The sequence below is a fragment of the Elephantulus edwardii genome, unplaced genomic scaffold (assembly GCF_000299155.1).
Source record: "Elephantulus edwardii isolate Elephantulus edwardi_28Jun2011 unplaced genomic scaffold, EleEdw1.0 scaffold00091, whole genome shotgun sequence".
Taxonomy (NCBI): domain Eukaryota; kingdom Metazoa; phylum Chordata; class Mammalia; order Macroscelidea; family Macroscelididae; genus Elephantulus; species Elephantulus edwardii.
This window is the reverse complement of record NW_006399841.1, coordinates 8,433,185-8,448,007: the sequence shown is the minus strand read 5'-3', so window position 1 is coordinate 8,448,007 and position 14,823 is coordinate 8,433,185. Positions and strand designations below refer to the sequence as shown.

The 14,823-nt window shown below is 40.1% G+C and overlaps 1 protein-coding gene across 8 annotated transcripts in view; it reads left to right on the top strand.

Annotated features, from left to right (window-relative positions):
• Nucleotides 1-14,823, top strand: part of RBMS3 (RNA binding motif, single stranded interacting protein 3) — an 844,595-nt gene that overhangs the window by 689,659 nt on the left and 140,113 nt on the right. The window lies entirely within an intron of this gene.

The following is a 14,823-nucleotide window of genomic DNA, read 5'->3' as shown; positions in this document are numbered from 1 at the left end:
AAGATGAGTGGAAGGCTGGAGTCAGCTAAGGTGTGTTTTCTGGTTTGAGGTTGAGACTAGGGTGTGGCTGCTGCTTGCAACAGGGTGTGAGCTGATTGGATTTGGCCTCCTATTTAAAAGAATAAAACAGGCTTGGAAGCAAGAGTGGCATCTACTTCCAAAAAAAAAGCTTGCCTCCAGAAACTCTATGAACTTGGAGAAAAGATGAAAGTTTTACGTTCAAGACTTTCGTTCATAGGGTCGCTATAGGTTGTCTTGTCTACGACTCTACAACACAATAATAACAACACATACATATGTGGAAATTCATGCTTCTATATGCACATAGATTTCTATCAGTATATGTTTATGTGTACACATATGCATATATGCATACTCAGAGCTCTGGTAGCGTTGTGGTAAGGAGTAGCACTGCCAACTGAAAGGCAAGCATTTCAAAACTACCCACAGCTTCAAGAATCAAGGGTGGACACTCTCCTCCCCTGCAGTTTATAGCTTCTGAAAACCTACTTGTAAGTTGACTAGACAGCAGTCAACAGAGTATGCGTGTGTGTGCATGTTTAGATAGACAGGTACAGAGAGTTAGGAGTTGCACCGGCGACCTAAACGCACACGGCTTGAATCCACCAGCTGTTCCACAGAAGGAAGATGGCCACTTTCCTCTCTGCAGTCCACTCTCTCTGAACAATCACTGAAGGGTCAGCTATGATTGGTTACTGAAGGAAGAATATGGCAGTTGCTCCCTCCCCCAAGCTTGACCACTTCCTGAGAAACGTGTAACCCCTAAGCCGGTCATATTAGAGACCAGACCAGAAAATGGATCCTGATAAGAGTCTGAGCTTGGTTAAAAATAACTAAAATCTATCTTCTAAATGAACACGCCAAATTCTGAGAAGTACCATCTTAGTCCTCCCCAGGACCACTAAAAAAAGGAAACCCCCCCAAACTGCCCACACGCCATTTCGATCCTGTCTGCATGCCACATGGCCGGGTCACTTGGTGTCCCTCTCAGATCACATAATAAAGGCCTGTTTGTTTCTTAGGACCAATTGCTTTGTTTCTCTCCCTTGCACGCTTGCGTTCTTTTTTTATATCTAATAGTTTACAACTTACTGGTACATAAAAACAACATATATAAAATGAGGGAGGCGGGAGTTGAGCCACAAGATGCTTTACTTTCCACGTCAGAGTGGAGGGAATGCTTGTCCATTTATTCTTCTAACATAAGACGAGTAGACAAGCAAGCTTGTGGATCCAGGGCCTCATGGGGATGGATTTCCCTTGGTTGCTTTTATATTGTAAGAAAACCAATACCTGGGATTATCCATGGGACCTCCGCCCTTCCCATTCCTTGTGAAATGGAATGAAGTTGTTTGAATGACTTGATTAAAGGCTGTGTGTACCAAGGCCATCATTTTTAGCAGAGGAGTATTTCATATTTCTAGCCAAATTCTCTTCTACATCCATTTATCATTTAAGAGGCATCCTACTTAATGCAGTGTTTTGTATTTTCAACACTAAGAGAGCAGTTGTGAGGACATAAAGAAGGCTGGCATTTTTTCTTCCTCAGCCAAACTGTTAGCTGTTTTTCTGTTTCCAAGACTGCAGTCCGCTTCAAGTGCTTGCAGGCACGTCTCTGAAAAGTTCACAAACTGTGTAATCTATCACTCATGGCCTTAAGACATGAAATTGGAAATTGTCACTAAGTATCTGGGGCTAATTAAAAAAGAATTTCAATATTCCTAACTTTACGAAGATAATTATGTTCGGAGGAGGATGACCCACCCCTGCATTTTTACCACGCCGGTTAGTGCATTGCTGAGCATCCCCATTGCACCCCAAAGACAGCAGAAGACTAATAGCACCTCCAGCCGAGTCCAAACAGCCTGCATCTACAAAGACACTCAGATGCCCGCTGCATCACAGGCGTAATCAGAGGCTCAATTATGCAGTTTAGCACTAACGACTTAACCTTCCTGTCTCCCTAAGATCCTGCAATGTCATGTTCATACAGCAGATGCCAGTTGCAACTGGAAAACTCACCTACGCCCACATTTCTTCAAAACGGAGTCAATAAACATGAAGAAAACCTGAGTTAGACGTGCCACCGTGCCCCCCTGCCACCCAGCGGTGCCCCTCAAACGGCCTATCATGGGGAACATCCTGTGTTTTAGGGCATTCTGTTGCCTCAGTGCTTGCTTTTTAGGAGCCATCAATTTTCCTGTTAGGCTGTGAAAAGCAAGTCCTCATCATAATTTATCTGCAGTCAATACAAATGTATCCCAAATGTATAGACACAGAGGAAAGAAATAGAACAGGAAAGGAGCACTCACTTCATGCTGTGTAGATGCCATCAAGTCAACTACAACTCCTAGCAACCACGTAAACAACAGATTTGAATAGTACCCTCTCCTGCACCGTCCTCACGAGAAATACACATAACATGTATCTTGTCTTATAGGTGAATATGTTCATTGGAACACTCTGCGTATAGTCTTATCAGCCAACACATGAGAAAGACTGTATAATTTTGTGTAATCATCATTGTATATATCTCTTCTCATTTAGCTTGTGCACCAGTAGCCAGGAAATTAGAAGACATATTGCGAAGGGAAAGTCTGCTGTTAGGGACCTCTCTAAATTACTGAGGAGCAATGGTATCTCTCTGGAGACTAAGGTGTGTCTGATGCAGGCCGTGGTCTTTGCTATCACTTGTTATGCATCAGAGTTGGACAGTGACTAAGGAAGATAGAAGGAGAATTGATGCCTTTGAGCTGTGGTGCTGGAGAAGAGTATTGAGAGTACCTTGGACTGCTAGGAAAACAAACATTCATCCGGGAAAGGGTTAAACTGGGCAGCTCCCTGCAGGCAAGGATTCTGAGGCTCTAACATACTTTGGACTTGTTGTAAGGAGGGACCAGTCCTTTGAGAGGGACATGATGCTTGGTAGGGTGTAGGGAAAGTGCAGGAGGGGAATGCCCTCTATGAGGTGGATTGATTCAGTAACTGGGGTAATCGGGATGAGAGTGTCTGTCAGAGACAGTGTGATTGGCACAGGACAGAGCAGAGTTTAGGGCTGTTGTGCATAGGGTCGCTATGAATCGCAAACGACTTGACGGCACATAACAACAACAACAACATTAATTGAATAATATTAGATAAAATAATATGAAGTATATTAGCATAGCTGATGAGGCATGAGATGATACAAAATAATCCTATGTAGAAATACTTCCTTTTTATGGAGCTGTAAATTCTAACTGTTCCATTTATTCTCTGTCACATTTTTCCCTTGTATGTTTTTGTGCTTTCCTTACAATGTGGCCCACACTCGAGATTGGTTCTCATCATAGAAATCTATGACATCTTGCGTGATGATTTTTTGTGTCCTGTAATGTCACTGGGACCTCCAATAAGCTGACAACATTTTGTCTGGTGCATTTGGTCACTATGAGTCAAGTCATCTTGACCGTGCCCAATGACTGTCACCTCAGGGCACCATCTATGTGAGGTCACTCTACATAGGTCTTTGACAGCATTAATTGCATGAATTGAAATATTCGTCAAAGTTAGAATAGTGGATCTAATTTAAGGGAAGAGTTATGGGAGAGAGGGTGTTGCTTTGGTTGGGTTTTGGCCAACCTTTCTTCATGAAGTATCAAGGTTGAAACAGATTTCCTTATTGTCCCTATCTGATGGTTGTTTTTGTTCCTCATTTATCTTCATGCTAAAAGTCATTTGGTATCTTAAATGTATCACCTAAGATCCTCTTTGGTGGTGTTTTTCTTTCTTTGATTTGCTATATAAAGCAATAGTCCACCTTTTAATCATTATCTTCTTGTTTTAGTTAGGGTGAAAAAGGATAACTTTGATTTGGCTGTCTGAGATTAGAAGATGTTGCACCCACAATGGCCAGACCTTTATTCTCCCAACAGTTAAGTTAAAAAATTGTTAGGTGCAAAGAATTTGTGGTGAAATGCTCAAAATATAAAACAAAAGATTTACAAGTATTTTAGAACCATCATGATAATAACAATTACTAGGCTAAATATAATTTTAATTACTTAAACTTTTTTTTCTTACAGATGACATTTTGATAACTTTCTTAACACACTTTTAGTGAAATGCGGAGCCTTTTAATAAACTAATTCTGGAAACATTAAAACATAAGCACATTAGCCAGGATTTTGAATGTAAATGTATACTGGTAGACATATTTATGAGGAAGTAAATAATACAGGTTATTGTAAAAGAAGATTTGAACATACTTGAGTAATCTTGAAAGTGATAACCAGAATTCTCTTCATCATAAATTATTAAGGTGTTGAAGCTCTTGTGGTTGTTGTTAAGTGCCATCTAGTGTAATACAGCTAACGCCTAGCGACTGTTTGAACAACAGATGTGCATCCCATTCAACCCAGTGCCATACTCACTATTCTTAAAGGAGACTCTTTTCCATATGAAATTGGAGATTGCCTTTTCCATCTCGTTGAAGAATGGGGTTGGTATTTGTATTGGGATTGCATTAAATGTGTAAATTGCTTTTGGTAGTATTGCCATTTTCACAACATTGAGTCTTCCTATCCATGAGCAAGGGATATTCTTCCACTTTTCAAGATCTCTTTTTCTTTCTTGTCGTAATGTTTTGTAATTTTCTTGGAAAAGGTCCTTTGTATTTCTGGTTAAATTTATTCCCAAGTATTTAATCTTGTGAGGGTCTGTGGATATGTCTGTTAAGTCTGTCTTCACCTTGTTTATGAGTTTAGGTAAAATTAGCTTTCTTCCAAATTTTTTTTCTTTTTATTGATATTTTAATGAAAACTTACAAAAAAAAAAAATAAAGGAGACTCTTAAACTCTTCAGAAGATGCTCTCCTGTTCTTATCATTCCATTTTCTACATAGCCGTTTTCACTCTTTGCTCTCTGAAGCTCTTTACATACTCAAAATCATTCTTTATTAAGTTATTAAAACAAACAGCAACAAACCCCTCACCTGTTAACAGAACCAGTATGTACTATATTGACAAGAGTGTCCTTCCTCCACATATTTTGCAAATCACTAACCTGTGCATTTCACCACATAATTGCTGTCTGTTATTTGAAGTTAGGCAGCTCCCTTGGTAATCTAGTGCTGCTGTAATGACAATTGACACACTTGCATGACTTTAACAAACAGAAAGTTTACTCCCTTTTAGTTTAGGACACTCTGGGACCTCTTTGTGTTGCCTCCGGAGGAAGAGCCTTGTTTTCCCAGCATCTGTAGGTCTGGCAGTCCCTGGAGATCTTTGTATGTCATGGTCCTCCTCCACATGGAGTTTCCCAGTGCAGGGGCTTGGGTCCAAAGGACATGCTCTACTTGGTCTTCTTACTGGTTGATGCTGAGGTTCCCCTCTCTGCTAACTTTTCTCTTATAAGATAAGAAGTCTTACAGGCCAGCTCCCAGGGAAACGCCTCTTATGTAGGATCAGGACTGTGGTGGAACTAGGAGTGTTGCATCCTACCCTTCATCCACTTAGGACTTCTTGGCTTGTCAGGTAATTCGAGATCATCACAAAACTTCCACTCTAAATTGTAATGCCCATGTATTTTGGGAGTACAAAGTTCAGTCTGAGAAATCATGTGAATACAATTTGACTTCACATAAATTTGTAGAGAAGGTTGAATGTTATGGATCTTGGACCTTGTGAATGCTCAGATATTCTTATCCCTTTCCCTTTGAGAACCACTGTCTTCAAGAAGCTTGAGCCAATGATAGGATTAATATCGAGCTTCCACAAAACAGAAGATCTGAGCTTGTTTCTAAAGTTATGACAAACGGAGTTTATTCCTTTTGTAAATAGCCCCATTCCCATATTTTACCAGTGGAAGCCCACCCTCAGGACCAGAAACTCTCAAAACTCCACATTCAGAAAGTTCAGGATGCTGATTAATATGCTGGACTTCTCCAGTACCCTTCTCCAACAGTTTCATCATGATTGACTGCTCTATATAATGATAAACTATTTTTATCCCACTTCAGAGATAGCTTCCCTTTATTATCACTGTAAATCCTACAATAACACACATCTAATACCATGTTTGAGTCCTTGCTTCAGGTAAAATGCCCAAAATGTTATTTCTATCTCAAATGATGAATCTTGGCAAAAGACTCTTTCAAACCAGTTAAAAGGATATCAGGAATGTGATGAGAGGAACTCTCATTGCTTCTTTCTGTGCTCCTAAGAGATATAGTTACAGTGACCACAATAGAAGCCACCAAATTTCTTTGAAATCTGTATCTCCAAATACTTCGAGAAACAGATTTAAAAAAAAAATCGAACTGGCATACCAATTTCCAAGATGACCAAATTTTGAGACCTGAGAAACTTCCTGGCTCAGTAAAAGTAGATTTACATACAAAGGAAGACGTTCGTTCATTCATCCACCAGCACACACATATACACACATACACCAAGTTATTTTATCACTTTGTTCAATGATATTTTAAAGACAATGGAATCAAATGAAAGAAGGGATGCCTTCCTGCTGCAATGCTGAGAGTCACACCAATGTTGAAATTGTTTCTGAAATTAGGTTAATTATGTTAAGTTTTGGTCTGACTCCTCTTTGGTCCACCAGTGAGGAAAAAGATGGGCAGTTTCCTCCTGAGCGACTCACAGTGGCCTGAAATCCGGTGGAGGATCAGCTATAAGCAGGTTCTGATGGGACAGCAAAGAATTTGGTTTTGGTTTCAGGACTGTTTGGGTTTCCTTGAGAAATTCTGAATACTAGTAAATTATAAGTTTCAAATCTAAGAAGATGATGCCGTTTCACCAATTTTTTTTTATGCTGTGCTTTTTGTCTTTAAATGTGAAAGTTATAAATGGATCAGAGCGCCGTAGCTTTAAACTCGATTTCGCTCTCATAAAACCTTCCTCAGCCCTGAACTGTTGAGTCAGTAATAATACCACTAATAACACTTGGTTTGAGAACTATTTTCCCTAATATTTGGGCTGTAATCACAAGTTAGAGATAAAGCTGCCAAACAAGAAATTACCCGGCTAAGTACCCAGATGTCTAATGAAAGTGTTAAGATCTTATTTTAAAGATAAAATTTCTTTTCTTCTTTTTACGTTATTTGCCGTTCTCTGCTAGAGTCAATTTAAAAGCAATGAAAAAATAACAAATATAGGGCTTTTTTTTTCTCCATTTGATGTACTGATGATATTGTTCTTTACTATGAAAACATTTAACAGTATTGATTTGACAGTCTGCGTATGAAAATGAACTAAAGAATTTAATATTTTTGAAATTCAATACTCAGGTTCTCAGGAATAGTTTGCACATATGTTGGTGACAAAAATCAAGGAGATGAGAAATGTTGGGGTTATTGAGGTTTGAAATTCCTTAACCAATAACCAGATATTGTTGAAGCGACAGACAGCAAACCATGTGCATCAGGGTAGAACTGTGTTTTAATGGAGTTTTCAGTGGTTGGTTTTTAGGAAGCAAATTTCCAGGCCTTTTGCAGAAACTTCTCTGGGTAAATTTGAATTTTCAACCTTTTGGTTACCAGCTGAGTACCTTGACCATTTGTATCACCCACAGACTCCTGAAGTTACTAGTCTATTCCTAATTAAGGAGCAAATTTATTTCTTGAGAAAGAAATGATGTTAATTATAAAACAGAGTTCAGGTCCTTTATTCACAGTGTTGCCATGAGTCATATTTGACCTGACGACACTTAACCACTGCTAAGTGAGACTAGTGTTGCTATATTTTGGAGGAAGAGTCTTCTACTTTGTACATCACTCTTTGCCAATTTGCTGTACTGAGATAACATGGGTTTGCTGTGATGCTGAACTTTGTGCCATTGGGTATCAAATACCAGAATGACTTCCCACTGTGGATAGTGTTGGGTATTTCTCCCAGTTGTAAAACAGGTTTGGAAGCTGGAATGGCATCCACTTCCTAAACCACATACCTCTGGAAACTCTATGAACTTGGAGAAATGGCGACAGTTATGGAAAGACCTTTGGTCTTTTGTTCATAGAGTCATTATAAGTTGCACTCAACTTGACAACAATCAACAACGTCAGTAGTATTTCTTGAGGACACTTTACTGAAATACTGTTTTGTTGGCTCAATATCAAGGTCACTTCATCAAGGCACAGTGAAGGACATGAGCTGTACAACTCCCAGGAGCGCCATTCACACAACCTGAAAGGGAACGGCACCCCCTGAGAGAGTCCAACACTATGGAGTTAGGGCTTTAAATAGATTGTTAGTATGAAAAAGCGTAAATGATACACTATCCTGACCTAGTGTGCTTTAAATCTCCTCAAATGAGTAGGTCACCATATCTACTATTAGCAAGCTGAAAGCTCCCTCAATAGTTACTGAGGTTATCAGTTTTAGCACAGCCAATTTTCAGCTTAGTGATTTGTTATAACCTATCACCCAATCATATGTTGTCTATTTTCAGACCCAGAATCAACTTGTTCTCAGTGATGGATGGAAGCTGACTTTATGCTGTAAAGTTTTCTACCTCTTGCCCACTTAGTGCTACTATTAATAAAAATCCTTCTCAGTGGCAGTAAGAGAACGAAGGCCTGTGAAGGTCGGGAGGGGAAATGGGATTTCCCAGGCTATTAAGAAACTCATGGCCAAACTCGAGACAAGTTGATAGACCTAATTCTACACACCTAGCTTCCTCCTTGTTGAGCCTCAAGGCATGAGGGTTAATTGTTCTTTCTGACTAAATGAGTTTATGATTGAGACCGAGATGTCTTTTCAGTGTTTGGATCGGCAGAGAACTGCACTCCATAATATAGTCGATATATCCTAGATCCACAGCCCAGATGGGCAAACACTTTCTTTAGGAGATTATTTTCTCGATTTGTTGCTCGTGTTATTTAAAGGAAGCTGGACACACAATACATGGATGTGTTGTACTAATTATCTGTTTCCACTGTATCTTTATCACTGTCATCATTAATTCTATTATAAAGCCCCTGCTTCTTCCACAACTAATATTTTATGTGGAACTCTGAGGATGCAGAAAGATGAAGGAATCACTTTGACAGCAAAGAAAATACCCTCAATTCCCTTCTGCTCTCTGTTTGATTGTTTATTATCATAAATGTATGATGATTTAATGCAGAAAAAAAAGTCATAACTAATTAAGGATTCTTTCATCAGACAATTCTGTTGGAAATCCTTTTTTTGAAGGGCGCTATTGAAGAGTAGCTATGAACAGTGTTCAGTGAGTGAGTGCCCACTGCTGAGAGACACAGGCCTGGAATGAGTGGTCATGGTTGTATACACCCTCGGGAATCTACAATTGCAAAGATAGTCTCTGATTTGGAGAAATGCAGAGGAAGACTGTAGAGTAGGAGAGTAAATTTGGAATATATTCTTGTTGTTGTTGTTGTTGTTATGTGCCGTCGAGTTGTTTGCAACTCATAGCGACCCTATGTACAACAGCCCTAAACCGTGCTCTATCCTGTGCCAATCGCATTGCCTCTGACATACCCATCCCGATTACCCCAGTCACTGAATCAATCCACCTCATAGAGGGTCTTCCCCTCCTGTGCTGTCCCTCCACCCTCCCAAGCATGATGTCCCTCTCCAAAGACCTGTCTCTCCTTACAACATGTCCAAAGTATGTCAGACAAAGCCCCAGAATCCTTGCCTCCAAGGAGCAGCCTGCTTTAACCCTCTCTAGGATGAATCTGTTTGTTTTCTTGGCAGTCCATGGTACATTCAATACTCTTCTCAAGCACCACAGCTCAAAGGCGTCAATTCTCCTTCTGTCCTCCCTAGTCATTGTCCAACTCTCTGATGCATAACAAGTGATTGCAAAAACCATGGCCTGTATCAGGCAGACCTTAGTCTCCAGAGGGACACCGTTGCTCTTGAGTACTTTAGAGAGGTCCTAGTGTTGCAGTAATAAAATCCCTGACATAGCAAGCTATCCAAATGTATACAGTCTCCCTCTCACTCATAGCCACCGTGTTGGAACAGACTCAAAGCTCCAGAGTTTAAAGAGGCTGTAAATCTCATGGGAGGTGTTTTGTTCCTCTTTCTCCCATGGGCAGCCAATGGACTGGAACCTTAAACTTTGGGTTGGCAACACAACTCCCTACCCAGGGCTTCATTACTGGCTACAGATCTATACAATGCTGAAAGAAAACCAAAGCTCAAATAACAAGAGAAAGGTAACAAGAACAGCAGCTACAGAACACTGGTTCACATTTATCTTATCACAAGCAGCCCTGCCTAATTCTGAGAAGAGTGGGAATATGAGAACACTTGATTGTGTTTATGCAAAATGTATACTTGGACGAGGAGGCAGTCATCAGAACAATGCAAGGAAACATTGCATAGTTTAAAATCAGGAAAGGTGTACACCACGGACACATCCTATCTCTGTACCTTTCCAATCCATATCAGAGCAGATCATCCAGGAGGCTGGGCTCTATGAGGAGGAGTGTGGCATCAGGATTGGAGGAAGTCTCATCAACAACCTGCGTTTTATAAAGAGCATAAGCTTGCTTGCTGAAACCAAGAAGTACCTGAGGCAATTGCTACAGAAGGTCAAAGACTGCAGCCTTCAATATAGATTGAAGCTCAACATCGAGAAAAGCATGATTCCCACCACTGGGCCAATTGACTGTATCATCAAAAAATGGTAAAGAGATTGAGATTATTAACAGCTTCAGCTTGCTTAACTCCACAATCAACGCCGTTATTACCAGGAGCCAGGAAGTCAAAAGAAAATTGCACTGGGAAAGTCTGCTACCAGCAACCTCTTCATAGTCCTGAAGAGCAACAGTTTGAGTCCAGAGACTAAAGTGAACCTAATCCAGCCATTGTCTTCACAATTACTTGTACTTCTGAGAGCTGAGCTATGACTCAGGATGCTAGAAGAATCAGTGGCTTTGAGTTGTGGTGATGGAGAAGAGTATTGAGTATATCTTTGACCGCTAGAAGAACAAACAGGTCTGTTTAGGAGAGGGTGAAAGCACACTGCTCCTTGAAAGCAAGGATTTTGAAAGCTCTGTCTTGCATACTTTGAGCATGTCGCAAAGGCGGACCAGTCCTTGAAGGAGGACATGAAGCTTGAAAGGGTGGAGGGACAGCACAAGAGAAGAAGACTGTGGATGAGATGAATTGACTCAGTGACGAGTAATGGAGGTAGATGTGTCAGAGTTGATCAATTGGCTCAAGATAGAGCAGGGCTCAGAGCTGTTGTACATAGGATCACTATGGTTTGGAGTTGACTCAACGGAACACAGCAACAAGAAGCTACTAAGTGTGTTTGGTTTGTTTGTCTTTCAGTGTGGGTGACTTAAAAGAACTTGGTGTATGTACATTTGCAAACCAGAAATGAACAAAGGCCAAGACTCTTGAGAAGATCACTTTTGCATTTGGCCAGTAGAGATTTTTCTACCCTTGAGTGGCACAGACAGTAAAAAAGAATGTATAACAGAAGCAGCTTGAGCTTTGAGTGTTAATAATTACTAAATCTTAAATCTTCTAGCATACCTTTTGTGAATAATAATTTTATCACCATCAGCGATGTGCTTGATAATGTTTCAAATTGTTGTATATTTAAAGGCATGCTGTCTTTGTGTACCATAGAGCTGGAATCAGCCCTCCAGCGGATTTTCAGAGACAGTTAATCACATGGGAGGAGATTACCCATCCTTCCCCGTGAAGCTGCTGGAGGATTCAAACCCTGTGCCTTTGTGATTGCAGCGCAGATTCTTACCACTAGGCCACCAGAGTTCCCTATTTAAAGATAATAGAGTTTTTAATGTATTGAACTAAATGTCAAATTTTCTTAAGGAATTTGAACAAATCATTATTCTATTCTCCTTACCTTAAAAACTCTAAAGTGACAGTTGATTTAAAATCAACATTTCATAAAGCTATTAAATATTTGACTCAGTAAAAAGAAGTACAAACTTTTCTTAAGTAGAAAACAAAACAAACGTCAAATTAACACACTGAATTACTCCTATGATGATTTATCAAATGGCTATCTCTTCATTGTGAAACACTGCATTAGCACGGAGGCTGGTGTTGACCTTCCCTGACTTCACAAGGGGGAAGAGTCTTCACAAGGGGGAAGCAGCACAGTTCATGTGAAATTAGATATGTCCCCACTCTCCAAACTCTAAACCTTTTCTAACCTCCGCTCCCTTGGTACTCACTGTTTTTCTGTTTGGTTTCCTATTTTGTTACATTGGCCACGCAAACGCACAGGCAGTCCTCAAGAGCATAAGGTTTATTAGAGAAGTCAGGTTATAACTCAGCTGAAGGAAGAAGTGAGTCCAGCAGACAGGATGGCCTTTTCTCAGTTGTGCCAACAGACAGATTCTCTTTGATCCTGAGTTTTAGGGCCTTGCTTCTGTCCTATGTGAGCAAGGGACGCAGAGATGGCTAACTGTCAAGATGAGTTCCTTTCTCAGGCCTTCAAACACACAATCTTAGCCTCTGTCCTGCTGGACCGAGCAGTATAAGCTTTGTGTTTTACCAGCCATGTGTCCACTGGCATCCTCACTCTGCCAGCAAGCACAGGTGAAAGGCCTTCAGCTCAAGCCCAGTAGTTTAGTCAGCCTGATTCCCTGACAGGGTCTGAAGACACTCCATCAGCAACACAGCTTTTGCCTTCTGGACCGTCCCACGCTATTTCTGCCTCTGTTTCTGCCCTTTGCGCTCCCAATAATGCTGTGACCATCTCTTCTTGTACCACCTCATTGTCTCACAACCTGGAATCATCTCCCCCATGTTACAGTTCTTTTCTAATACATTAAGTGATCCAAAGACAGTGTATTTGGCCTCTCTTCTTTCTTGATGGTAGTAAGGTCTCTCTTATTCTTTTATTCTATATCTCAGATTATGTCCAGACAGTTTGGCAATCTCCATATTAGTGTTCTCATTATCTTATATCAAATACTTTATTTGCATGATCTTACCTTAAAGGGAATGTTTACATTATTCATGAACTATCCAATTCTCTTAGTGGATTAGAGACACCTCGTATCCATACAATATGTGAGGAGGTTTGGTGTCAATTAATAGGAAAAAAAAGAACATTTCAATATACATCATGAAGTACAAAGCTCTGAGTAATGCAATATCATTTTATTGTTAACAAGGAATATTGTTAATGCAATTATTATTAAAATACAACACTGACCACTAAAGCCAAAAAATAATAAATTCAAGACTATAACCATTTCTCGTGGTCTGAAATTGATCAGGCATGCATTAATAGTAATTGGTGACTAGAAATCCAAAGTTGGAAGCAGAGTAGAAGGACTGGGAGTTTGGGGTGGGGATGTATTTTGTTGTTGTTGTTGTTGTTGTTGTTAAGTGGCATTGAATTGACCATGATTCGTAGCAACCCTATCCTGTGCCATCTTCTTCATCTCTGGTATACCCACGCCCACCGTTATAAAGTCCTTCCATCAATCCATCTTTTTTTTTAAAAAAAAAAACTTTTTTAGGGGTTAGGGCGTATATGTCTTTTTTTAAATTTATACTCGTTTATTTACACAATTCAGATACATTCTTTCAATCCGTCTCCTGAGAGTCTTCCCCTCCTTCACTGACACTCCAACTTTCCAAGCGTGGTATCCTTTTCTGAGAACTGGCCCTTCTCAAAACATGCCCAAAGTATGTGAGGCAAAATTTCACCATCCTTGCCTCCAAGAAGCCCCCTGGCTGCACTTTTTCGAAAACATATTTATTAGTCCTTTTGGCAGCCCGTAGGATAGGGAACACTTCTCCAACACCACAAGGAATTAGTTCTTCTGTCATCCTGATTCGTTATTTATCCTTAGTTCAACTTTCAGCTACAGAGCAACTGATTGAGAAGATCATGGTTGGAATCAATTGCATTTTAATCTTAAAACTGCTATCATTTCTCTTTAGCACTTTGGAGACGTCTCTGACAATAGACACTCCCAACGCAAAGCCTCTTTTGATTCCCAAACTAGAGAGCTCTGGTGACTTAGCAGTAAGGAATTGTGCTGCCAACCCACTTGCTTATAGTTCAAATCTACCGGCTGCAAATGAGGGGAAGACAGTCTCCTCCCATGCACCCAGAGCTTCTCAAAACCCGCTCTCGAATAAGCTTGTCTCCTCCGTCTTGACTGACTGATCAATGGCTCAAAAATTTTCTTTAGTAGTTTGTCTATGTTTTGCTGGGGTTTTTTTTCTCCCACAAAAATATGTTACTAATAAGAAAAAATTAAAACACAAATTCTATTTCAAGTGAAAACTTAAAGTCCAAATTCTGAATTTTTCTTAAGACACCAATTTATCAACTCATTCAACTAAACAAGTTTTTTTAATCCCTGTTATGTTCTAAATACAAAATTTGGAAGAGTAGATACCACGGTGGACACAACCAAGCATCTAGTTTGAAGAATCATGTGGCAGAGCAAAGTAATAATGCCTTCTTCCCTCCTCGACTTCACAAGAACGTGACTGATGTGACCTGAACGACAGGACTGCTTTGTATAGGAGCTTTATGAGGTCATGATGTTTATCCTGAGGCCGGGAAAGAGAACTGAAATTTTCCCACCAACAAGATGCATTAACAGTAATTGGTGACTAGAAAACCAAAGTTGGAAGCAGAGTAGAAGGACTGAGAGTTTGGGGTGGGGATGTATTTTGTTGTTGTTGTTGTCGTCGTTGTTAAGTGGCATTGAATTGACCATGCTTCGTAGCAACCCTATCCTGTGCCATCTTCTTCATCTCTGGTATACCCACGCCCACCGTTATAAAGTCCTTCCATCAATCCATCTTTTTTAAAAAACTTTTTTAG